Source organism: Emydura macquarii, unplaced genomic scaffold (genome assembly GCF_026122565.2).
Source record: "Emydura macquarii macquarii isolate MOO-44397 ecotype Brisbane River unplaced genomic scaffold, CSIRO-AGI_Emac_v2 contig_3603, whole genome shotgun sequence".
Taxonomy (NCBI): Eukaryota; Metazoa; Chordata; order Testudines; family Chelidae; genus Emydura; species Emydura macquarii.
In genome coordinates this window covers 5,732,847-5,757,732 of record NW_027133740.1, presented here as the reverse complement: position 1 = coordinate 5,757,732, position 24,886 = coordinate 5,732,847, and the positions used below count along the sequence as shown (strand labels likewise).

At 43.5% G+C, this 24,886-nt stretch overlaps 1 long non-coding RNA gene across 2 annotated transcripts in view; it reads left to right on the top strand.

Annotated features, from left to right (window-relative positions):
* Positions 1-22,144, top strand: part of LOC137145658 (uncharacterized) — a 136,652-nt gene extending 114,508 nt beyond the window's left edge. For both annotated transcript variants that reach the window (XR_010917704.1, XR_010917705.1), the window contains exon 3: positions 21,819-22,144. This is a non-coding gene — a long non-coding RNA (uncharacterized lncRNA). The remainder of the gene's footprint in view (positions 1-21,818) is intronic.
* Positions 22,145-24,886: the final 2,742 nt, after the last annotated feature.

Genomic DNA, 24,886 nt, shown 5'->3' with positions numbered 1-24,886 from the left:
AATGCTGGTCAGCATGATTTCAAGATGACGTAGGTCTGGCGTACAAAGATGATTATGCTATGAAAAATATCATTACCAATGTCAAACACCAGGCTGCCAAAAGTAGGAATAAGAATCAGCCAAAAGAAAATGAAAGTCATGATCATTGAAAGAGGAGTCAGCAATTATGTTGCATGTATGATTGATAGTGAAGAATGAGTCATGGTTAATGAGTTTATATAGCACAATTAGTGCTGGTGGCAAACTGCATCAGGAACTGGAAGCAAGAATTGGGAAGGCAAGGGGAAGGCAAGACAGGCAAATGTCTGGAAAAATAAGATTCACACAAGAAGTAGGACAAAGTTGTACAATGCCATTCTGATACCCACATTGTTGTATGCTTCTGAAACTTGGCAAATGCTAGAAACCCACAACAGGAAACTTGATTATTCCTTCAGAGATTCTTGTAAAGAATACTTGGTGTCTGCTGGTGGGAAAGAGTAACCAACCTGGATGTGTTACAAAGGACAGGCCAGCAGGCTACAGAGACAATAAGTTGAGCAAGAAGTTTGAAGTGATTTGGACATGTTATACAGTGTCAAAAAACTGTATTCGTAGACAAGCCCAGGAATGAATACCAGCAGGTGGGAGATGGAAAAGAGAAGAACAGCAATGACATAAGAAAACCATTGATAAAGTTGTCACTGTCATGGAAACAGATGATAATGGAGCAAGAAACATGGCATTAGACAGACAGGTGGAAAGACTATGTGGTCTCACGTCACAAGGCATGATATCATCTAAATAAATAATACAGCAAGTGGGGATTGAGGAAGATGAATCCAAGGTTCTGACTACTCCTTGTTCTTCCCTGCTCGCTCCTGGCCTATGTCAAAGTCTGGGTAGCCCATGTGCAAACATAATGGGATGTTTTTACTTAACTCTGGTGCATGGGCACGTAGTCCAAGTCACAGTCAAGCCTTAACTCTGGGCAAGTTTAGAAGTGAGAAGGAAACTTTGTCCCTGGAGTTTGTCCACTGCTCTGTTTCCATGGAAGTAGACAGTTAATTCCAGATCCGAAGAGCTGAGTGATCTTTTTCCACAAAGTAACATGGTAATTCTTCACACTGAGAAAAAATTGACCCCAAAATTAGAACAGTTCTAATGTGTTAGACTCTTGGGGGTACTTCAGAGTACCACAGTGGGTACGCAACCAGATCGGGCTGCTGCAGCCCGCCTCCCGGCTGGAAGCAGGGACTAGGCAGGAGGTGAGTGAGTGGCTGCAGCCTGCCTCCTGGCTGCATGCTGGACCAGGCAGGAGGCGAGCAGTCGCCTACTGAGGGGTCCCTGGGTGCCAGTCTGCAGGGGGGTGCCGGGTCACGACGCACAGCTGGGAACCTCCTGCGCGCCCCCCTCCCCACTGCACGTCGTGAACGGCCAGCTGGGTGCCCCCCACCCAGCCAGGGGGATGAGGCCACCCTAGCCGAGGCGGCACCGGGCTGCAGGGCTAGAGCAAGAGAGACGGGCACTGCGCAGCAGGTAAGTGCAGAGGGCTGGGGCGGTGGGTAAGTTCAAGGGGGTCAGTGGGTAAGTGTGGGGGCGGGATGCAGCGGAGCCCAGCGGGTAAGTGCAGAGGGTGGGTGATGGCGGAGCCCGGCCAGAGCCGGGGGGCAGTGGAGCCCGGAGGGTAAGTGCAGGGGGTGGGTGGTGGCAGGTGAATTCAGGGGGTAAGTGCAGGGGCAGGGGCTGGGTTTGGCACCGCGAGGCAGGTAAGTCCAGGGCAGGTGGGTAAGTGCAGGGGGTTCGTGGGGTAAGTGTGGGGACAGGAGGCAGCGGAGCCTGGCCATAGGTGGGGGGGGCTGGTGGAGCCCTGCCAGATCCGGGTGGTGCGTGGCAGGTAAGTGGAGTGGCGGGTAAGTGCCGGGGTGGGGCTGCGGAGCCCAGCCAGAGCCGGCTCTGCCACCTTGCACAGGAGGAGTAAGCAGCATGTTCCCCCTCCCAGCAGGTACAGACACCCCCCTTGGCAGCTAGGGGTGGCGCCATTTTATGGGAGCCGGGGACCCCTCCTGCCCTGCCCGGGAGGTGCATGAACCCTGGGGGGGTGCCCAGTGCAGGCTTGGCTTTGGGTTCCACCGGAGACCCAGGGTATGCCAGGGGAGCGGGCGAGGGGCCCACACAGTGTGCTTTGCCCCAGGCCCCGCACCTCCCCAGGGATGGCCCTGAGCAAGAAGACTCGGAAGTTCAAAAGTAAAAAAAATAAAATAGAAAATGGTTTTGAATGTATTTTAGGCCTTTATGCATTTTATTACAACCATGGTAACATCAGGTAGACTGGAAATCATGAAGGGGTACTTCAGGTGAAAGCTTGAGACTGTAGGTATACAGTTTCTGAAAAAGGCTGAAAACCCCTGTGTTAGACTTTGCTGATGGGATGGTCAAGGTGAAGAATCTGTCAGACTCAGCCTGGGATTTCTGCCTCAGGTGCTCTAACCTTCTCCCATCTCATAGACCATAAGGTCAGAAGGGGCCATTGTGATAATCTACTCTGACCTCCTCCACAATGCAGGCCACAGAACTTCACCCACCCACTCCTGTAATAGACCCCTAATCTAAGACTGTGTTAGTGAAGTCCTCAAATAATGATTTAAAGACTTCAAGGTACAAGAGAATCCACCAAGAGAATCCACCAATCAAGAGAATCCACCAGCAAGTGATCCGTGCCCCGTGCTGCAGAGAAAGGCAAAAAAAAAACCCAGGGCCTATGGCAATCTGCCCTGGGGGAAAATTCCTTCTCAACCCCAGATATGGTGATCAGTTAAACCCTGAGCATGTGGGCAAGACTCATTAGCCAGATATCCAGATAGAATTCTCTGTAATAACTCAAAACCCAACCCATCTAACATCCCATCACAGGCCACTGGGCATATTTCCGCTAGTAGTCAAAGATCAATCAATTGCCAAATTAGGCTATCTCATCATATCTTCCCCCATCTCACTTTGTCTATCATTGGTTATTGGCATATTATGGTGAGCTGTGAGAATAAAGCCATCAGAGAGAGCGTTCCATGACCACTGGATCAGTAGTGAAGAGAAAAGATCTTTTTAAAGTCCTAACAAACCATCAGTCGATTGGTCGGTTGGTTGAACAATATTCTCCCTCAAGGCTGTCTGGAATCTTTTAATCTTTTTATGTTATCTGCCTACTTATTTGGCCTTTTTCATTGTAGTATTTGAATGTATGTCTGGTATCCTACAAGGATGGATCATCAACACAGATTCCTCACCTCAGTGGGATAAATGATGAACCCCCACATGAGACCTGAAACCATGTGAGACAATGGTGAATCCATGAAAAATCTGAGATTCGTTTTACCTACCATCAATCCTGACCCAAATTCCAGATCCAGAGTGTGCCCAGGTTTATAATCAGAGACAATGACTCCCTGGGACAGTCCCATGGTTCTTATTACAGCCATGAAATTCTGAGCTGATCCAGAGAGTATTGGAGTATCACCAAGTGCAATTAGCCTCAATGACTCCAGCACCACTGGGCCATCACATTGGAGAATAGTGACTTATAAACCATTACCTGGTACTCAAAGATAAAGTGAATGCACTTAATTAGATGTGTCCTTGAAAAGAAATAAGAAGTTTTAACAATAGGATATGGAATATGAAGTGATATGAAAACTCATCTGAGTATAAAAATACCATAAACTTTAGTTTGACTTCACACTCAGTGAGATGTTGTTTAACAGATTGGCATGTAGTTACTACAATTCTTCTAGATCCCAAAGTGCTTTGCAAACTGTTTTCCTATACCACCAGTGAAATGTAGCCATATCTGGGCTGGAGGATGAAAACTAGTTGGGGTAAATCTTTGTCCCAGGAGACAAAGGCAAACCCCAACTTCTAGCTGTAATGACCTGAGATCATAAATATCTATGCAGGACAGGCAAGAATGGGTGCTTTTAAGGTCTCTTTAAAAAAGCGTACAATAAACTGCTTGGTACTCATTTTTTTTGAGATACCACATAAAATATTAGAAGGAATGATAGAACAATCATACTGATGAATGGCTGCATTCAGTGACATTCAAGAAAATTTATGTTGGAGCATCTGTCAGTAAAAACTTTAATTAATCAAAAACACTTACACATCAGTTTCTAATTTGATTTCCATTAGTATCCTATCAATACTACATTAGCTTATCCTTGCAATTAATGAGAAAGCCTACACACACACACACACACACACACACACACTCACACACACACAAGTGATACAATAAACTCTTCGGGTTCACTTACTGTTTATGATTATGACTTGTCTTGGGTTCTTGTGTAATTTTAATAAAATACTGATATTATTTTCCCTCCTGTGTCTCCATGTGTGTTTTCAGAAACTTCTCACAGATTTGTAGAAGGTGAGAAAAAAAGGGAATGGTTTTGTATGTCCAAAAGCCCAGAGACCAGGAAAAAAAAGGCTGAGAAGTGCCCCAAACTATAGTTATGCACTTGAGGTCAGGGTGAAATCCTGACCTTGTTAAAGTTAATGGCAAAACTACCATTGACTTCAATAGGGCCAATATTCCACCCTGTCTTCTCTGTCTTGCACCCTATGGAACATCTTTAAAGTCAATGGAGTAGTATGAGGTGTAAAGTCAAGGGAAAAATGTAGCCCATTCTCTTCTTGCCTGATTTTTTTTTTTAAATATTGTGTATGCATATATCAAAGCACATCTCCTGGGGCTCACTCCAGAGGTGGAGTGAAGACCCTTTGCAGCAGTATGTGATATATACTGTGTATTCTGATATGTAAAAGTTACCACCTGCTCTGTATTGAATGTAATGATAATATGAGACTCATATTTAAGTCTCTGATTCTTTGGGGTTCAACCCAGACCAGTAAGGGGTTGTCACCGCCTGCCCTGCAACCCTGGGTCCCTTAAATGCTATGCTACTATGGTTCACAGCCGTGACACAGCGTTCAGGTCATAGCGTTCAGGTCACAGCCTGGCTTCCACCACCCAGTTACTTTTTACAGGACGATCCCAACATCCCCAGTTCCAAGTTTCCTCCAAATTGTCTGCTCTCCTGGAACACTCGCAGAACTTACTAAGTTCACTGTTCCTTTAAAGTGACTGTAAACAGCAGCTCATTAACTTAACTGGAGGCTCAGCTTGCTCTGTCCACCAGGTAGGTGACGCCATGTAAATTTTCCCAGTCTCCTCTCCCGTCATGATAGTTAAGAGTCTGTCTACCCCACTCTCTCTTTATTTACCTTTTATGTATATGTACCTTCATTGTGCCTGCCTGATGGCAAGATTGGTCAGAGAAACAAATATATATTCCTTTGACTAGGGTAGACTGTGCTTATTTGTTGCTTACCAAACATATTTTAAGAACATAATTTTAGCTCATATTTATCTCTTTAAACACACCTTGTACAAACATCACATAAGAATATAAATGATCAATGAATTAATAGTTTTCCAATGATATATGACATGCCACCTTTTGAGTTTCTATCATGACAACCATCTCCTAGGTGAAGTGAGTATGTCAGGCCTGACAAGAGTTGCTGACACAGAGTAGTGACCTACTAATGGGACTCTTTGTCACAAAGTCGCATAAAACATGTTTGTATGTTTTATAGTGCATGGTACGTTTATTTATGGAGAGCAGGAGTTGCCTCCCCCGCATCTTAATTGTTTGCATGCAGAACTCTTTAATGTTCACCATACAAGGTCTTTCATTGAAGTTGCTAAACTGCTCATCTTGGTCTGAAGTGGTCAGTAAACCACACTTAAACACACAAAGCATTAACAGATTCTTGCTAATACCATTTTTGCAGCGCTGTTAATTGCAGTTGAAATTACAGGCCTAGTCAAAGCTGACTTATCTCTGTGCACCCATGTACCATGTGCCTCACCTTTTATAGGGTTGTTGGCTGCTGTTATTTCCCTAGCATTTGTAAAACTGATGCAGTCCTCATTTTAGTAGTGACGATTGTAAATGTCAAACCAGTATTATATGTTGTCCTCTTTTTATGTGTGAATCTTATAACTGTCAAAGCAAGATAAATCAAGGTCCAATGATAGTATATTTAAATTTGTCTCCCTTATTTTTCTCCCTTAGTGCTTTTGGGAGATGTTCATTCAAAATTCTAGTTATCCCATTGAGGGCCTGATCTGCTGTCAGTGAAGTTCTTGGAAAAGTTGCCATTGACTTCGGTGGGTGCAAAAGTGAAGCCTCACTTTGACTGTAGTCCCAAGCATCAAAAGTGTGTGTGCGCTCTCTCTCTCTCTCTCTCTCTCTCTCTCTCTCTTTTTAAAGCTCTTCCTGTTTGCATGAGCTTCAAGATTTATGGTTTACAACAGAGTACAGAAACAGAAGCTTTGATACCTATTGCTGCCAGCCACATTGAGTGCATAAGTGTTTTAAAAAGCTTTTATGTATAGTAAATGTTGACTGCCCGTAATAATACCCTCCTTGGTCCCGTTTCTTGTCTATGGTAAGCTTCTTCATGTTATATTAGTATTTCAGCTTACAGTAGAATGTTCATAGTGGCTGCATCTTTGAATGAACACAGTGAGGGTCTGTCATAGTCAAAGGGGAATGAGCAGAGCTCTGTCATTCTCACTTGGTTCAAATTAGCAAGAGTAACATTGTGCAGTGTTGTTAAAAACTCAAAAAGAAAGATTACCCATGCTTATTTAGAGAATTGCACTTTCAAATTCAGACTGGCTAAACTCTACCGGTATTCTTATTGATTCCTTATTTCTGTGCTGCCTTTGCTGTACATGAGGGAAATGGACCAAAAGCTAGCAGAATCCCTGCCTCAAAGATCTTACAGTACAATGTATGAATTACATTATGACAACATTACTCCTTTATTACAACATTACTATACAGAACAAACATATATAGTGAAATCCTGGCCTTATTGCAGTCTGTGGCAATGCTCCTATTGACCTCAATGAGTCCAGGATTTTGCCCATAGCGAGCTGTGGTCTTTAAGACACTGAATCAGCATGTGCAGTACTTTAAGCGCATGAATTCCATCCCCATTCAGTAAAGCAATTAAACAGAGGGCCTAAAGCAGTAGTACTTATCAGATCTGGATCGTTCTTTGTGAGTTTTCAAAGTAGGCAAGGGAGAGTCCTTGATGGACTTGGGAAATCTGTATTTGTGTAGAATATCATCCATCCAAAACAAGTTGTTAATTTACTGTAAAGAATATATTTTAGTAAATATTGTTATAATTAAATAATATTGCAAGAGATCACCATGGTATATGGGGCACTAAAAACTGCCATAACAAGACCACATTATTGACTTGAAAATCAAATATCCCTTTCAAAGGCACTTCCTAATTCTAATTTTCCATTTTAAAGAAATAACCCAGAACTTCAGTATTTGTATCTTAGTGTGCTCTCATTGTCTGTTTGCTTTGTGTGTGTATAGGGTATATTATACAAATTGTCTCCATATTCCAGGCAAAATTAAAAAAAGGAAATTCTTGATTAAGCTAAGCAAATTGATTGATTTTTTTCCCTTCACCCCCCACTCATGAGCTGTTTATATAATAATCTGTTGGGTTAAATAAAATGTTGTTAATTTGGAGACTCTTAGATAACTGTAATCATTGTAATTGTGTTATTTTAGAGAAGACACATTCAGCCTGATTCCATGAGCGCCTTGGAGTTTATCAGTAGGACAGCACTATTTAGGATTGTCAGGAAAATCAATATTGAAATACTATTATACTAGACAGTAGTATCATTGGTAGAAGTAGATGCATTCTGACTGGAGGATATATATGGAAATAATCAACACATTTTCTGAGAAAGACAGTACTTTACAATACTCAAATCTTTTCTGAAGGCCGTGGCAGTGAGAATGCCAAAATCTTTGGATAAGTTGAAGTTCATATGCTTGAGGGGCAGACCACTCTTCTGCCAGCTGTCTATGGCATTGCATTGTTGTATATATTCAGTTATAGACCACTCATAGTGTGTTGTGGTACAGTGTTATTTTGGACACACACATTGCTGTTCTATGTGTTGTGCAAGCCAGCTGGATGGTGGTTTTGGTAGGTTGCCTGATGAGTTTAGAAAGCTCTGGATTTTGTAGGTGAATGTGTTTCATACTGGGCATGTAAGTATGGTTTTGGTGCTTACATCAAAGTGTTCTCATTTCAGAGGCACATAAAGTTAGTATCCCCCTGGACTTGAAAGTGTCTGGCATCATGCATGCCAGGTAATTCATATTTAGCTATCTGATAGATTTCTGGAACCAGAAGTCCTCATGATGTCTTTGAGAGCTTAAGGTGTGTGAATTTATAGCAGACTTGCCCTATGCCCAATGGTAGGGGCATTCAATTATGGAACCACAAGGCTAGCTTGATAATTTTTCATTTTCTAAATATCGATGCTGTTTTTCATTTCATTGCAGATTCTGAGCTCAGTCTTCTGGAAACAGTGTGTTCCCCATTTAAACCCCATTCTGAGCTGCTGCTGAGAAACCCCAGGAGGAAAAAGCAACTAACAGAGTTCGATCACAAATTAAGTTTTATACTCTCCCATCTGCTTGCAGGGGCAATAGGAAATGTATATGGGTAATTCCTGGTTATTCTAATGGGAGAACTATTTTCTGCGTAGAAAGTCAACCCTAAAATATTTCCCATTCTGCCTTTGAATTTCTGCAGACACTGAAACAATTGTACTGATTTTTGCATTGCCTCTCACAGTTTCCCATAAATCATAGTTGTGCACATTTGAAGTGACCTGCATTTGTGGAAACCTTAATGTCAATATACTGTAAGGCCCCAGTCCTGCAAACAGTGAAGCAGGTGCTTAACTTTACATCTGTGAGTAGCATCATTGACTTCAATGGGACTTTGCATGCATAAAATCAAGCATATTCAGAGCTGTTTGCAGGACTGAGGCCTAAAAATTTAAAGGAAACCTGCCAGGTGGCTAGGATCAATATTTTGCTCTCCCATTATATCTGTTATCATTAAATGGAAAAATATCTGTTTAGAATTAAACATTTTTTCTTTAACCCACAATTTTGTCACTAAAATTATTTTTAAAAGACCGTCAGATGGGGTAAAAGTTAACTAAGAAACTTTCTCCCAGGGCTATAGTGACTTTATTTATACACGAGCAAACAAGCAAATGAAACACAGCCATGTTTGCTTCTGTTTGTAACAAAACCAAGCAAAACCCATCAGAGTATGACACACAGTACTGTTTCAGAATCAAATACTATTTTCCAGCTTCCAAGTGGGATGTTTGGGTAAGACAAGGCTTGGGTCTCCCAGTAGAACAACTATCCATGGTAGACGGATCCTTATCTGAGTCTTCAATTTAGTGATACGCAGCAAGCATACACATATCTAGCCACTGGAGGAGGCACCCTAATAATTAGCTGTTTACCTTAGCATCTGGCAATGGGATGGGAGAAATTGTAACAGCTTTTATTATCTTGGCCAAAGAAAAGCCTTTTCCACTCACCAAATGGAACTGAGAGTTATTGTTTGGGTAGCTGTTGTCTTAATGTAGTGGAACTACTATATTTGGAAATAATTAGAGGGGGTCTGCAATAAGTGAGTCTGGGGTCTGTTTGGCACATCATATACATGGAGATCAGCTGCGAAGCTTGGATTTAAAGCCAAACTTTCAGAAAATCTAGGATTATTCAGAACCAGAATTTCATTTGGATCTATTTCTAGACGTGTTCTTTTTAGTGCATGCCTCTTCAGTACATACAAGACTAGAAGAATTGAAGCCCTACTAAATTTCACTGAAAATTGAACATGCACTCTTATAACCCACTGTGACTTAATCCAAAAATATGCCTCAAGTGGTTTTGTACTTCTGCTTTATCCCCTGCAGGTAATAACCATTCTGCTGTTTTGATGCTCTAAAATAAACAGAAGGGGCCAAACTCTTCCCTAGCTGTAACTCTGTTGTTTTAATAAAAACAATCTCAGATTATCTAATTCTAACCTTAGATTATTTTGCCCAAACCAAATTTTAAAACCAGAATGCAAATTCATGAACAAGATCCTTAGCAGCTGTAATTGATCATAGCTGGCTCTGGCTCTGGCTCTGTACCTGTACCTCTTTAGTAAGCTCCAAATCTAAACACTCTGAGACTTGGGAGATATATCTCTGGAAGCAAATCTGAAACATCAAAGATTTGGAGGTGTTTGTATGGAATATTGAGTTATGACTCATTCTAGAAACAACTTTGAGCTGTGAACTGATATCTAAAAATGAACAGATTCTTGTGAATACCGGAATTTGATAATTACTAGCAAAAATTTAGGTTCAGTGTCAACTGCTTTGATTATTTTTACACCCACAAAGGTTTTCAGCAGTAGGTTAATTGGGAAGAATTAAACTTGGAAGCAGCTTTTAAGATGTTAAGCCTCTTCTCAAATGTGCATGATGGCATTATCATGAGAAAGCACAAACTGGGATGAAGCTAAGGGGAAACCATCAGAAATAGGATTTGTTTTGGGGTTTTTTAAGTTGCCTTAAAAGCAGATCCACGCACTTTTCAGTTCTTCCATGGCAAACTGTGCTTGGGCTAGAAACCTATGTCCCAGTTCAGGAAAGCCCATAAGTACGTAGTTAAGTCCCATTGATTCCAATGAGACTTAAATATGTGCTTAAGTGCTTTCCTTAATCAGGGCCCTAGTCTCCCTATATAGATGACTCTATATTTCTTCCCTGTTTTCTGTCTCTTCCAGAGATCATGAAACCTAACTAGGTGATATTGGTTCTTGTTTTTGTATTACCTATGTTTGTTAGGGCCCAAAATTTGTGAGTTTACAGTTTCTCTGAGAAAAAAGGTACCTTTTAATATCAGGTATCAGGGTTATAATGATGGGCTCTTAAAGTGAAAACTTGAGAGGATTTAAAATTCCTTTGAAAAACATTGAGTTCCTTTTTTAAAAAACAAAAAAACCCACACATGCCCTCTCTGTAGAACAGGGGAAAATTTAAAGGAACAGGATTGTACAGTGAGTTTTTTGTTTGTTTGTTTTTTTCCTTTAATGTTTAGGATTTACAGACGGTTCTAGCTGTCAGGAAAAAGGAAGCAGAAAAGACGTTTTGTGCTCGAGTTTTTGCACAAGTCACTTTGTCTGGTTAACCTTGATCAGAATAACTACAATTCACTGCATCATCTTGTTAAAAGAATGCTGAGGGAAAAATGTTAATTAGGAGGCTTTTCAAGATTAATATTTTTTTCCTGAAAGTGAAGCACTCACTACACTCCACGCTAAGTAATTTTCTCCATTTAGCAACAATAGAATTTGCAACAGTAATTGTGCTTGTAGAACATAGTTGATGGTGGGGAAGACAAATGCAAAAAGCAGTTTTTGCAACAGCCAACCTCTGTAGTCTGTTCTCCATTCCCAATAAATTAATGGGTTTAACCTTGCAGTTGTGGCATTATTATTATGCAAATCTTTTTTCCACTATTATAAAAGATGACTGATGTTTTGTAATCAAAGTTGTCCTTTATTTCTTAGCAGATTCCAAGGTTATGATGTTTTGTAATCAAAGTTGTCCTTTATTTCTTAGCAGATTCCAGGTTATTCTTGCCTTCTATCACAATGTTATTCTTTTGTCTATACAATGGAAGACAAATTAGTGTGGGCCAGATTTTGCTGCTCTAGTTTACCTTGAGAAAGAACTCACTCTGCAGGTTTATCCACTTGGGTCACCTCTTCAACTGTTGTAAATCAGCCTAGCTCCATTGACTTCAGTTTGTGTATTCACTTCAATAGAGCTATGCTGATTAATATGTTATTAATTAATAACAGCAAATATGAAACCATATCATAATGAAAAGATGCAAATTATAAAGGCTACTGTGTAAGACCAGATGTCTTTAGTTTTCCCAAATCCTAATAATAGGCAGACTGATAAATAATCTTCTATTATATCATAATAAGGAGACTCAGTCATATCAAATGAATATTTCTCCTGTAATATTTTCTCCCAATGTTGCTACTGCTGCTAATCTTGCCTGCCACTACTTCTCAGCTGTCTCTTAAATCTCACGTTTTTTCAGGCTTGCTGAAACTCTGAGTTGGAATAATACTGCTCTCCCTGATGTATACTTGTGACTGTTTTGCTTCTAGTGGCGGTGAGAGCGAGAGAGGCTAGTGTGGTTAATTTATTTACTAGATTTTTTTTCCTCAGTGATTAGTGCTTGAGCTCAACAGAGGTATGACTGATCTTCCTTTAAAATATATAGCACCACTGGGGCTGACTCAGGCGTAACTCCTTGAGAAATTGAGTGTTTATCCTGCAGTCTGTGGAGGCTTGAAGGACTTGCTGTGTTATAACAGTAATGTCCACTTTCTTTACCAGATGGACTTGCATTTGTCCTGTGCAAACAGCAGAATATTGATTGTATGTTTTACAAATACATGTTTAAGTGACTGATTTCAAAGCCACTTAGGCCTAGAGCCACAGATGGCCTTAGGTGTTTTAGACACTGTGATATAGCAAGGGCAGAGGGCAGTAGGAGAGTGCTACTATTTGAGTGCCCGGGGGAGTGGATGGGCTTGTGCCCGCCCACCATTAAAGACCCCTCCCCCAGTCTAAGGGGAGGAGCTACCAGACCCAGGACTCAACTGAGTTTGTGGGACAACAAACGAAAAAACAGGAAGGGGAATGAGGGTCAAAGGGTCAAACAGAGGGAACCGGAAGGGGACACCAAGCAGAGAACCCAGGACAGCGCCTACTGCTCCCAGAAGGTGTCAAGGGAGCCAGTGGACGCCGCCCAGAGGAACTCCGCCTGGATGCGTGAATGGACGGAGGAATAGAGATAGGTCCCATAGTTGCAGGGCGCCCCCCCCATCCAACCTCCTCTCCCTGGTGTTATAGATGGCCACTTTGGCCAAGGCCAGGAGGAGGTCCCGCGACTTTGTGGGGCCACGGATGGGGTGAGCATTAAGGCCCAGCCAGGTGCTTGATAAAAACCCTCTGCTCCAGACAGACAGAGCATGAGCTGGAGGAGTAGGAGTGTCATGCTGTGTGAAGGAGTGCAGAGTTGTGTGAAGGAGTAGAAAGGAGTGCTGAGGAAGGTACTGGGCTCAAGAAGCCAGAAGGACAGAGGGGGGAAATTAGCCCAGGGGGAAAGACTGCAGCTGTGAGTACGGTGCCAGCAGCACATAGCTGCTACTCAAGGGCTCTGGGCTGGGACCTGGAGGAGCGGGCGGGCCCGGGTCTCTACCCCCGTCCCTGGGGAGACGGGGTAACTGGTGACGCTCCATAACAGACTTTCTGTGTGACCTTAGACAAACTTCAGTGTCCCATCTGCAAAAGGAGGGGATAATAGCACTTTCTTTCCATGCAGGGATGTTGTATGGATAATACATTTAAAACTGTGAGGTGCTCAGGTTCTGTGGTAATGGGGGCCCCTATAAGTACCCATGGTAGATAAAAGATATAGATTTTTGTTGTGTAGGTTAGTACTTTGATGGGAGACTTCCGGGAAAAATCCAGAGAACTGCAGGAAATGGTGCTGGTCATTCAGAAGTTGCCATTCTTTGTTCTCAGCACATATTGAAGTAGTGCCCTGTCTGTGGGGCATACGTAGCATTTACACTAATCAAAATGGATTTTCACCCAAAATACTGTGCACAGGTTGCCTTAGACATGATTATCCACATTTTATAGATGGGAGAACTGAGACATAGAGAGGTAAACTGTTTCTGTATGCGTTCCACAAATCAGATTGTATTTTATTGGTGCTTGAAGTAAGGTGCATAGATTAATATACTGATTTAATTTCAGTATTCTGAAAAGCTGTTCCTTAGATTGCCCTTCTCTATGTGGGGATAGTATAATACTTGAGCTGTCTAAGATTTTAGCGCAGTCTGAATTTCTAGCTGTCTGTCTCTATAACTCTGATTCCCACAATCAGCAATGATGTACGGTTCCGGGATAGGGTGAGCTGACCTTTACAATCATTTTGAAGATCTGGAGCTTGTTATTTATTGTTTGTTTGTATTATCAAATTGCTGAGGATTAGGACCTCAGTGTGCTAGGCGCTGTACAAACGCAGAAGAAAAAGATGTCCCAGCCCCAGAGAGCTCACACCCTTAAGTATAAGAGGAGACAATAGATGGATACAGATGGGAAAATACAAGGAAATGGTGAGAAAGTATTGGTCATCATGACAAGAAGTGATGTCAACACACCAGCAGTGTAAATTGTATCTTGTTTTTAGCATAAAGCTACTGTATCAACGGGGCTTGAAAAACCTACTTGCTTGTTTTTCCAGAGTGAGTAGAAATTTTTGGTTGAATGAAGCAATGGAACCTTTCTTTGGGTCGTAGGGGAGCAGCGAGCTGCTTTTGATGGGGAAAGGAAAGTGGTTGGACCTTTTACATTTTTCACAGGAAGTATAGGGGGAAGACAGGGAGAGACGAGCCCCTGCATGTTCTTTGCATTGACTGAGTATGGTGGGAGTGAGTAGCTGAGCTGCAGTTCTCATTAGGAATAGGGGAGATGATGTGAGGAGTGGAAGGCACAGTACAAGAGGACCTTAGGTGGTGGATGTTTTTATTCGTGCCCTGGAGAGCAGTGGGCATGGCAGCAGAGGAGAGAGGGTCAAGCATTCCCTGCTTTATTTGGGGAGATGGTGAGTCAGCATTAATTGACTCAGGGGTTGGCACTTGCATATAGTTAAGTGGTGCAGACTTAGTCATTGGGAGGCGGCAAAATTGACTGGGAACAGAACTGACATATTTTGTGGTGGAAGAGATCTATTTGGGTGCGTGAATGTTGGAAGTGTAAATTAAAGAGAGGTGGGTTTGGGGGGGTGTGGCTTTGGGAAGGATGGTGGTACAGGTGTTTTGTGCTGAGGGAAGATTTTCAAGCCATAGATAAATCGATTTCAAAGCTAGGAGAGACCACTATGAAGCTGTCAAGGGAACCTTTCAAGCCTTAGATGAATAGATTGTAAAAGCCTGAAGGGACTACTATGCTCATCTAATTTGATGTCTGTGGATCTACGCTGTAAAATATATATTGTGAAAGAAATCAGTAAAGGTGCTTTGGGATCATTATGAATTCTTATCTTACATCCATAGGTCAATATAATTAATGGTTCTTCTTTGAGTGAGAGTGTGGGGTGCGCCTGTGTGCCATGTGCTGGAGTCGAAAGTTTTTCATCAACAGAGTCCATTGACCCAAACAGTTGCTTTATGTCACCGCATGCTCCATGCAAGGCCATGCGGGGAGACGTGCCCTCAGTTCCCTCTGACTGCATGGTTGGAGTTGGAATCCTCTCTTCGGCAGAATGATGGTCCATTGTAGATAGTTAGTTAGTTCTGTTTCTTTTCTTTTTGTGCTTCTGTAAATACATTAGGTTAGGTAGCTAGTGTATATAGTAGCCCCTTACATGGCCTCTCCTGACCCCTTTGAGGGATTATGCCCCACATTCCAGGGATCAAGAACTGTACCTCATGCCCTTGCTCATTCTCCATTAGTGACGAGCACAAGCACTTCCTCTACCTGCCTGGGTGAGACTCACCTTGTTACTCGCTGCGATATCTGCAAGTCCTTCTCCTCAAGGACCCATAATGCTCGTCTTCAGCACCTCTACAAGTTCCTCCTGGCAGATGTGCTCCGGTCTCATGGGGAGTCCAATCCCAGACCGGCAGCCATCATCAGTGGTGAGTGCCCCACCTTCAGCTTCATGCCTGCATCTATTGGCACCGCTGAAACGTGAGAAGGTGCACAAAGACAGTCGCAAGGGCTCTCATGAGCACTGTAGCAGATCCCTATCGCAGACCACTGTGCTGCACTGTGTTTCCTTCCTGAGCGAGGTTTGGTCAGGTGAGACATTGCATGATGACCCTGCAGTGCCGCCCCCTAAGGCAGGGGGCAAGACAAAGTGGAAGCGAGACCTGCTGGCAACGCCGGTTCCCACGAAGACCAAGGGTCCCGGTAGCCCACCGGTGCATGCTGCCCAGTCACGGCAGGGCTCTCCAGGCTTCGCTCTAAATACCACTCCTTGGAGCAGCAGACTGTAGGATGTGCTCTGAAGCTGGGCCGGACGGATCCGTTGGTCCCCACATCCCACCTCGAGCTGCTATACCCGCTTTCGCTGCTTTTTTCAGCTCCCCCGGTCACCTTTGGCAGATGAGCTCCTTCTTCTCAGCTGCATCCCGCCCCCATGGGTCACAGTACCACCCACACCGACAATTCCGCCACTTCCAGAGGCTTCTTCAGTCTCAGAGGAAGAGCTGTCCTTCTCCCAGGTCTCCTGGCATAGTGCGGACACCCGGGATCGCCCACTTTTTCTGGCCCCCTATGTTCCAGGCCTGCCTGGGTGGTACCTGTATTTGTGTGGCCCGCAGTACCATCAAGACCTAGCCTCGTGGCACCACTGGCCCACGTGGGACCCTTATCGCTGCCTGAACCCACCATCGGTGGCCTCATACCAGCCCACCTCTGCCGGCTCTGATAGTCTTGGACCTGGAAGAGGACCCGGTGCTTGATTTGGCACTGCTGGTACCACCAGTCCTGACAGCAGCCTCCTCTTCTCTAGATGAGGCCCTGATCCCACTGACTCTCTCGTCTCCTGATGATCACTACCAGTATCAGGAGCTGCTACAGAGGGTGGCCTTTGACTTGGGCATCCCCGTGGAAGAGGTCCAAGACCAACTGGACCAGTTGCTGGACGTTTTCCAGCCCTGGGGACTGACGCATATAGCTCTGCCCATTCATGATGCCATACTACAACCTGTATGAGCAGTGTGGCACATGCCGGCATCCTGTGACCCCAACCCAAGAGGTAGTTCATGCTGGCTAAGGGGGCTGACTTTCTGTTTTCCAGCACTTGGCCTCTTCCACCCTCTCCATCCCCCAGATAAGGCAGTGAAATGTCTGGATCTCATGGGCCGCAAACTACTCCTCCACAGCCACATTCCACAATGCCACATTTCCAACTATCAAGCTCTGCTAGCGAAGTACACTTTCAACAGTTATACCAAGCTGGTAGACTTCTTGGAGGACATCCTGCAGGACAAGCGCCAGCTGTTCCAGGACCTGCTGGATGGGGGCTGCCTTATGGCCAAAGTCAGTCTCCAGGCTGTGGTGGATGCAGTGAAACACCCACCTGCTTCCTGGCCACAGGGGTGGCAATGAGACACAATGCATGGCTCTAGTCATCTGGCTTTCCTAGGGAGGTCCAACCCACCATCCTGGACCTCCCTTCGATGAGGACTAGCTATTCTTTTCAAGGACTGATGAGGTCTTGCATTCATTGAGGGACTCATGGGTGATCTTTTGGTCCCACGGGATCTACAGCCCTGCTGCCAACAATCTTAAGCCGCAGATCTGGCAGCACCCATAACCACCGTACCAACCTAACTACACTAGGTACCAGGAGCTCTCCTGCCAGCACCCAAGTGCTCATGACCATCGGCCATCACCACCTCTGCCACCACACGTCGCCACCAGCAGAAGGCCCAATTTTGACACGATCGTCAAGAGGTGCGAACCTCCCACATCACTGCCTGTGGCCCCTGCACCACCTTCAGGGGCTGTTATGCTGTATTTGCCCATTGGGGCGAGATCACCATGGATCGATGGATATTGGAGATCGTATGACATGGCTAATAATTTCTCACCTTCCCATCTCATCAGGGCCACCTCGGCTGTCTGTGGGGAGCTCTGCCCATGACACTCACCTTCAACACGAAGCGGACACCCTCCTTAATAAGGGTACTTTTGAACCCGTGCTCACCCCCTTCATCAGCAGGGGCTTCTACTCCCTTTGCTTTCTCATCCCGAAGAAGTTGGGGGGCCTCTGTCCTATTCTCGATCTCCGCTTAATTAATATTTTCATCAGAAAGACCAAGTTCCGTATGGTGACGCTCATTTCCATCATTCTCTCCCTCCCCTAGGGGCATGGTTTGCAGCCCTCAACATGAAAGACACATATTTCCATATCGACATCCACCTGGCCCACCACAGATTCCTCCTTTTCTATGTGAGAAACAACCACTATCAATTCAAGGTCCTTCCATTCGGCATCGCCTCGGCATTGCCACCACCCCCAGGGTCTTCACAAAAGTCTTTGCAGCCATAACAGCCCGCCTCCACCGAGGGGGGCACTTTGTTTTCCCCTGCCTGGATGAGTGGCTGTTGATGGCTCCATCCCTCTGTGTCAATGTGGAGAAACCTGTGCTCCTCCCAACGCAGACTATCCACTTCATCAGAGTGCGCCTAGACTTGATCACAGCATGCGCCTTCCTTCCAACAGACTGGTTCACCACTTTCACGGCCCTTGTGAAGACCCTGTGCCACAACCCACTCACAATGGTGCACCGTTATCTCTGCCTCCTCAGCTACATGGTGGCCTGCACCTGTATGATGCTGCATGTGTGCCTCCATATGTGCTGCCTACAGCTGTGGCTTCCCTTGGTCTTCAGGCCTCATATTCTCCGCTTGGACTCAGCCTTGTCCATTGCCAGCTGGGTACGTGCAAAACTCACCCGATGGACCAATCTTACCAAGGTGCTACCTTCACAGCATACTATGCCATCAATCAGTGGGCAGCTCCAGATGCCACCGTAGGCCGTGACGTCCTGCAGCAGGCCTTACCCATTGCGTCCTCTCACCCACCTCTGAGCTGATCATTGTTCCATTGTTTTTTTTTTATGGTCCTTGCCATTGAAGGTTGAAGTTGCCTTTAATATGACTGCTTCTCTTCTCAAAATTTTTGTTTTAGTTAAAAAAGATTATATTATAAAAGCAAATAAATCATATTTTAAGGATTCAGCCAGGTTAAAACTGACAATACCACTTCTATCCCTTTCCTCAAGGTAGGAGCTTTTAACTTACATTTGAGTTGCTCCTGCTCCAAGGTAAATTTTCCCTTTTGTTTTAAATAAGTAAAAAAAACAATCAAGATCATTGTTAGGTGCTTGATTTAGATTGGTAAGAGGTTAAATGTTGTCTCCATGTGGCAAATTAAATGGGAATTGTCCACTTAGGGAATAATGAAATAAATAGAACACATGCTTATATAATCAAGACTATAACATTCTTAACTATAATTACATGATTTGAGATTAGCCTATGCCTGCTTTTAATTGTATACATTACAATTGAAACAAATTGTTTTGCGAATGACAGTAATTGACAGATTGATAAATTATAAACAGAAGCAGTGACCTATTTAGAAAAGTGATGCTGAAACCAGTTTGATCATTTTCCTAAATCATTTCAGGCTGTGTGTCATACTGGAACATTGCCATTTCTTGAGATGCCGAAGGTTCTTTACAACTTGTCGTTTCTCAGTATTCTGAATACAGCCTAATATTATTTTAGCATAACATCTGGCCTGGAGTTTCCAGCTGGAAGTGGAGCGGGTTGCTTTGCTTTGCCAACTGTATGTATGAAATAGTTTGGCAGAAGATTTCTGGATACAAGAACTTTGCTCCTGACCTTTAATTGAAGAGCTGGCCCTTTCAGGTGGAGAATATTTGACCTTGAAAGCAAGAGCTTCAGGCAGTGCAATTTGCCTTCGTGTAGCCATGATGTTCTAAAATTGAGATAGACTTTGCATTCTCACCTTTTTCAAATGCTCCTAACTTTCTCAAAACTCCTTTTGGAATTGAAATTTCCAATGGTTGGTCTCAGCCCAAAGACTAATTGTTTTAATGGAAACTTTGAACAAAACATGTTCAGTTAGCTGTGAGTTTCAATTTTTACTCTTTCCCCATATGTTCCAATTGGAATTTTGAGCTCAGAGCTCAAAGCTGCAGGTAGAAACTTGAGACTTGTCTTCATAGGCCTCAGTAAAGAAAGAAACACTGTTCCAGGACTACAGTATGGCTGGCCACTGTTCAGATGTGCCAGTGACAACTTCAGTCCTTCCATTCACGTGAGTTTAAGCACTGTTGCCAACTTAAAAAAATAAAATGTTCTGTCCCAATTCTGAGAAGAAGCCAGGGCTCCTAAGCTGCTTGGCGGTGAGCAAATTCCTGGGGAATTTTATGAAATTTCAATGTTAATTTCTGATCTCTCAGTGTTTGTAAAAGTTAGGGGTTCAGCTAAGCAGCTAAAACAGTCCCCAGTAGACACCCTAGCCCCATAACTGGCAGTTGTTTTCTTGCTAGGGAAGCCCACTTGACTCCCATTTCTCCATCCATCCCAGTAATTTTAAAGAGGAATAGTAGGCTATATCTATGTTTTTTTTTATCTTCAGGGTATATCTCCTGCACACTCTTCCCATTGGCTGGCCTGGAACAGAGATTTAAATGGGATTTGGGTGCATAATTCCCTTGAAAATCCCATATAGGGTTCATGCTCCCAAATCCTTTAGGCACTTTTGATACTCGGCCCCATGAACTTTAAAGCTGTAGATTGACTGTTAAATGTTAACAGCACAAATAGTTAAATATTACAACTAGTTAATGATGCAAGTCCCCCTTTTGAAAAACAGTGTTTTCGCCCTAATATTTGAAGATTCACTTGAGCACATTAAATATTTAAACTTTACACCATACACTGCACTGTCATGTATTGAGAGTATTGATGCTTTTCTCTAATTTTAACCCAGAAGAATCCATAAACGGTGCTGAGAGAATTAAAAGTGCACATGCACATGCGGCAGGAAGTCCAGTTACTGTATCAAGGTAGTAATTGCGTTCTTATTTGGAACAACTATTATCTTCTATACAGAGAGACTAATGAAAGATGAGATTACTAACAATAAGGCTAGGGAAGAACTGAAACAGGGACCCACTTCTACATAGTGAACAGTAACTGGTCAGCATACAACCCGTATTCAAGCAGGAAAAAATACATTCAATTTATGTTAAGGTTTTAATATACCTTTAGAAAAAGTAAGAACATTTAGTTCAGGATTAAAACTCCAATACCTTAACAAAATCATACAGGGTTTGAACAAGCATTAGATCTCATTTCTTTAGTGTGAGCACACCTCCAAAATTAGGGAGGTTTGTTCAGATTAGAACAAAACTAAAACTTTTTAATGTGTTCCTTGAACTACTGTGGCCAAATTCTATACTTATTTACTCCGGTGTAAATGCGGAATAAGTCTTCTGAAGTAGATGGAATTACTCCAGAGTTACACTGATGTGATAAAGAGGAATTTGACACCTAATTTGCAATACTGGACATGAAATCCGTTGAGAACAGGGCTTGCTATGAATAAGAAAAATGACCTAATTTACAGCTCTGTGGATACTTTGGACAGAAATACTCTTGGCCAAAATCAATAGAGTTACTCTAGATTTACGTCAGGGTAAATGAATAGAATTTTGCCCTCCCTCCTTCTAACTTGGCCTTTCTCATTCATTATAACAATCTATTATTTCTGCAACCTTCCCCAAACAGCATGACAAGGTGTACACAACCGTACCATTTTGTTTTTAATAAAATATGCTTTTGTTATATCTAGGGAAATAAAAATCAAAACAGCTCTGATATAGTTGGTCATGAATTCTACTTGCCAGAAATAAATTTAAGATTATAGGGTACAGGGGTTTCCTTGGTTCATCAACTTCTGCTTTTGTAGATGGTACTTTGACCACTTGTGACTGATGTAATTAGAGCTGCTAGAGAAACTGCTCCCCTGGTATCTGTATATTAAATTGGTATGTCTTCTCATAATTCTGAGTTAGAAACAAAACCAGATTGAAGGAGGGGTGGTGGAGGATGGAACACAAGAGAAGAATTGACCAAAGTGTACTTTAATTTTAAAAAATGCATAAACCATCATTCAACATGTGGTGAAATATTCAAGATTCTCTTTCAGGGACTGTCTGCTGAGCTGTGGTTGGGCTTGCAGAAGATGAAGATCTGAGTTCGAAACAAAGAATCATCCTCATCTTGCTTTCTATATTCAGAAGTACAGAAACAACAAAATAAAAGGACTGCTACAAAAATACTTAAGTTGTTACTTCTCAGGGTGCTGTGCATATGGAGGACTGGGTCAAGGCATAAACTTATTTATTCTTACATCAGACAGAGGGAAGCACTGTAGAGGAGTATTAACAGAATTGTTAATTGCAAGATCTATTTACAAAGGCAAATTCTGTCTTCAGTTTCCCCCGTGAAGCCCTTTTAAGGCAATAAAATGTATTCAGGAATAGTTTGTCCTGTAGAATCTTTACTATTGGTTAGTACACAGGAAGGAAATAACCAAACAACATACAGATCTTAGGCTGAGTTGGCAGGGATGGCAGTTAGAAATAACATCTTATTGTTTGTAAACTGAGGCTATGTCTTCACTGACGCCGCCGTCAGATAGACTTATCTGGATCAACTGAGCGGTCAGTGAAGACCCTCTCAGTCGATCCAGAAATCAACGTATTAAGACCACCTTCTCAAGTGGCTTAGTGCTGCATTGACGGGAAGGCGGTTCCCGTTGGCGCAGTGCGGTGAAGATGGCATGCAGAACAGAAGCACAGAAGTCGATGGGAGTTACGCAAGTTTTTTGCGTAGTTTGTGTAACTCCGGTCGACTGCCGCCGAATCTCTGAGGTAAGTGAAGACAAGCCATGAGATGATTTGATCTGGCATTCACAGAGACACAATAATCATGGAAACTCACTTTATTGCTTGTCTTCACTTACCTTGGAGATTTGGTGGCAGTCAAAAAACTTGCGTAACTCCCGTCGACTTCTGACCGCTCAGTCAATCCAGATAAGTCGATCTGACGGCGGCGAATTTGCTGCTATCAGTGAAGGCATAGTCTCTCTCACCTTTCAATTTTTATTCAACTGTTTGCATATGAAAATTAACTACAAAAATTACAGCCAACAGCCAGAATTGAGGAAAGGCCAGCATTAAGCTGCCTATTCAACTTAAAATATATACATGCAAGGTGGGTATATTTGGCAGTCTCACCCAATATCACTTAGGTGTTGATATTCTCAACTTAGCACCTTTAGGGGCGTGGCATAAAGAGTCTCCAAAAACGTTATATCCAGCCAGGGAAGGATTCCACCAGTGCATAGACTGTGGAAGACAAGCCATAAGGCTGGCCTTGATGGGTCCCTGTGAAAGAAGCCCCAGCATAGAGGTGTGCTGTGGAAAGGACTGGGAATGGGAGGGCCGTGAGAGGTGTACAGCTGTATCACACAGTGCTGTAGAGATTCTGGGGAGCTCTGAAGATGCTGCAGCCCTTGGGGCTGTCTAAAGTATATGAGGGCCTTCTGCAGCCCTCAGAGCAGTCCAGGAATGGGAAGGGCTAATGGTAGCTTAAAGGCATTGTAGCTTACACTCATAGACACTCACCACAGAATGTTGGCCTGGAAGTGTGTGACCGAGCCAGAAACAGAACCCAGTCCACCACAAGAGAACATCCTTTCTTTTCTTACGACCTTCTGCTTCCCTCATCATCTATCCTGTGTGCTGAATGTGGCAAGGTTACTGAAGAACCAGTAGTTTGTCATCATGTAATTAAAGACTTTTAACATATTGTATGCACAGAAGGGAGGGTCCCTACATGGCTCCCACACATGTGGAACACAAAGGTACCTTAAAGCCATCTTAATGCTCTGTTCTTTGCTCCTACACAAGGTCAGGACTGGAGGCCCAGATTCACAAAAGTATGTAGGTATCTAAACCCCAGATTTAGGCACCTAAGTCTCAGATTTAGGCACCACTGTGATCCACCAAACCCAAGCTCAACTGCCGCCTACTCCGGTAGGTGCCTACATTCACTGGGCACCTACATTTCTGCTGAAAAAGTTCCCTGGATGCCTAAGTTTCTTCTTCTGGGCATACACGAGCACCTATCTCATTCCTAAGCCCTAGCACAGTCCGTAATGCAGAGGTAGGATAGGTGTTCCCCTACCTATGTTGCCTGCTGGACCTGAGCTGATTGGCATGCCCTTTCATAATTGAGGCGGTTGCAATTGTGTATCCTCTTTTATATTTTTTTTACCAGTGGTTATAGCACTCACCCAGGATAGGAAAAACTGAGTTGAGTTACCCCTCTGCCTGATAGATAGAAAGGATTTGAGTAGGGGTTCCCCATCTCTCAAAACAGTTCCCTAGTCACTGGTTCATGGGATATTCTGATGTGGGGGAGGGTTGGTCTCTCTCACTCTTTCCTAATGAAGCTGTTCCACTGTGCATAAATATTTAAATAGTCATTGTGCCAGAGAGAGTGAGAATGGCTCTATAGGCTGGTGGTTAGGGCACCCACACGAGAGGAGGAAGACTCTCAGTCCAGTTCCTAATGCCTCTTTAATTATTTATGCAAAAGAGAGAGCCATTCAAACTGTCCCATAGCCCAGAAGTTTGAGCACACTCCTGAGACATGAAATGCTCCTGGTCAAATCCTCAAAGAGGGGGGTAATTGAATGTGGGTCTCCTACATCCCAGGTAAGTGTGCTAATCACAGGACTAAAAGTTATGAGGGAGGCACCACTTGCTCCTGTGTTTCTTGAAAGAAATGATGGAGGCACTAGGAGAGGAGTCCCTGCTTTGGGCTGCAAGTAGAGATAGGTGCCTTCCTGTGGCAGGATTTAGGTGTCTAACAGAGAGAGGGCTTAAGACATACTCTTCCTGTCAGCATCTCCCACTAGCTAGCTTAGGTGTCTTCCTGCCTAGTGTTCTGGCTTTTGTGACTCCCATTCTTAGGCACCTATCTCTCCCCACTCATTTTATAGAGAGCCTGGGCACCAGACTCAGGCTTTATGAATCCCATTGTTGCTCCATTCATTTGTAAGGAACCTAAAAGTTAAGTGTTGCATCACCTTGTGAATCCAGGCCAAGTAACTGAGAATCAGGCCCTGAAGGATCACCCAAGAAAAGTCCAACCTCCACATTCCTTCCTCTGTTATGCTTGTTGGCAGGGTTCAGGGACTGGGTA